Below are 2,327 nucleotides of genomic sequence, written 5' to 3'. Positions count from 1 at the left end.
AAGTGTCAACTTTGCACTAAAAGGGTAATTATTTACCAAATGACACTTCATGACAACAGTCACAGACATTCACAAAGACTCCTTCGTGTTCATAACAGCTGTTATGCCATGTTTATGACAGTGTCATATCAGTCTTATGCACACCCCTTCAAATAAAGCGTTACCAAAAATCTGTGTGATGGTTTATTTATGAGGAAATTCTCACACAAACGCAGTGACATGAGATGGTTTCAGAATGTAGAGAGAAGTAATTTCCAGATAAGAGTCTGCAATATGTCTAGCTGAGCAGCTATGTTATACCAGAAAACGCAAATACCATAAACACTGAGCAGTCGGTTCATAAATTAATCACACAAGAAAAAGCATCACAAGCACATGCTCTTTATTCAACATCCATGATAACCTTCTGGTGAAAAAAAAAACAACAACTCACTCTATATATGATCTACTTGTGGAGAATGTTGGGCTCATTTTACTCCAATTATTAGTGCAAAGCACATTAAAGGAGCGCTAATAAAACGTGCTGCAGTTAAGACTGAGGAATCTGAAGCAGGAGATTGTAAATCCTTCCCTCCGACCGGCACGCTGAGGTGAACGGTGCTTCACTTGGGAAATGAGCGCCGCCGTATCAACGGTCCGAAGCTCATAAAACCCTCCAACTCTGAACCGCACGTCCGGGCCGTAAAAGAATCACCTGCAGAGTTTTTTGGAACTACTTTCAGCCGCACACATCAATCAAGTCTCAGTTTGGCGCTCACACTGGCATGATTAACATTTTTTTTTTCCTCTTTTTATTATTGGAATTTAATTTGCCAAGATAAAGTTGCAGCGATTAATCTTGTTCTTCCCACGCATCCCCACCACTAAGAACGAGCCTACACGTTTCTCTGCTCCCCCCCCCCCCGCCAGACGAAAGTTTTGGGATCCAACAACATCATTGTTCAATTTGTGCACTTCAAGGTCAAACGTTGTAGGATTGCTGTAGAATTTTAAGATGGAGATTTAACTAGTGATCAGTCTCACAGTTCAAGACTGAGACCCACAGCAATGAAATAGTTAGAAAGTATTACCAGAGTTTTCAAAAGGATGTTGAAAAAAATGTGTAGAGGTCTGAGCCTGTGTGTGTGTCTGTTTGTTCTGCTTAGTTTTTTCTAACCCATGTCTTAAATAATACACAGACATATAAGGCGATGCACAAGATTTTTTTTTTCTTTTTTTCTCTCTCTCCCAAACTGTCCTAGGTTTATATGTACTTTGTTTATATGAATATGAAAATAAAAATCATGGGATATTTCTGCTTTTTAAGTTGTAACTCCGTGTTGTTGACCGAAAAAAAAAATAAAGAATTCAGTAAATAAATCACTATCTGTCAGAGCAGGATCACGAAAGCATCTGCACACAGTGGTTCTGTGTTCAACTGTTTAATCTAAAGTTTGACTAAATTGTCAGGAAATTGCAGAAAAAAATAAAAATAATATATATATATATATATATATATATATATATATATAAAACAAAACCCAGCAACATAAAAATGAGACTTTTACAAAAACAACAAAACAAAAGCTCTAGGAGCTGCATGAAATTAATCAAAATTGCTCAAATTGAAATTACAAACATAAATTTGCTTAATGGAAATTAAAATAAACTTTTTTTTTATCAAACGTTTTTGCATGAGGATGAGGTCATTTTTCGGTCGTATTGAAAGAGATGTATTTCTCAACGGAAACACTTTATGCACCAGACGAGTCAAATGATCAACAGCTGCTGGCAAAAACCACAAAGACGACAAGTAGTAGAAGTAGTAGGATTACAATGGTTTTTTTTTTTTCTTCTTTTTTGGAGAATGTGCAGCTGGCTCCACCAGAGCTCTCACAGCACCGCACGCTTCATAAAAAGTTGTGTGTCATTCCAACGTGTTGAATCCACAACTCTTCTGCAAAATCACAAGACTGCAATTTCCCAAAACTGGCGCAGCCACTCCTTACTGGAAAGTGTTTATCGCTGCAACGTCTCAATAAGACACCGACTTCTCCTCTGATGGCCGATACATGATGAGCGCTAGCAACATGGCCGAATTACGAATGTATCCTGTGTAACTGTTTACATCCGTCGCTGCCATAATTTTTAATGACTTTAGCATGAACAGACATATTCACGTGTCAATTCCACTTCCCATTTAATGGAAACAATGTAATTGCGAAATTGCTTGTTTTTCGACAAGAGCAGAACATAGACAAAGATTTGCGCGCATTTGTAGCTGAGATTCAGACTCAGCTCTACTGACACTAACTACTGAGTAATTTTGACTTTCAGAGAGAGCCTAG

General features: G+C 37.8%; 1 long non-coding RNA gene across 1 annotated transcript in view; it reads right to left on the bottom strand.

Moving 5' to 3' along the window:
• LOC106957826 (uncharacterized) overlaps window positions 1-135 on the bottom strand; it is a 3,263-nt gene extending 3,128 nt beyond the window's left edge. Inside the window, exon 1 of the long non-coding RNA XR_001427035.1 lies at window positions 97-135. This is a non-coding gene — a long non-coding RNA (uncharacterized LOC106957826). The remainder of the gene's footprint in view (window positions 1-96) is intronic.
• Window positions 136-2,327: the final 2,192 nt, after the last annotated feature.

This window comes from Poecilia latipinna, unplaced genomic scaffold (assembly GCF_001443285.1).
Source record: "Poecilia latipinna isolate Pla-1442-1.1 unplaced genomic scaffold, P_latipinna-1.0 Scaffold940, whole genome shotgun sequence".
In the NCBI taxonomy this organism is placed as follows: domain Eukaryota; kingdom Metazoa; phylum Chordata; class Actinopteri; order Cyprinodontiformes; family Poeciliidae; genus Poecilia; species Poecilia latipinna.
The sequence above is the reverse complement of the archived record's forward strand: the minus strand, read 5'-3'. Positions and strand labels throughout refer to the sequence as shown.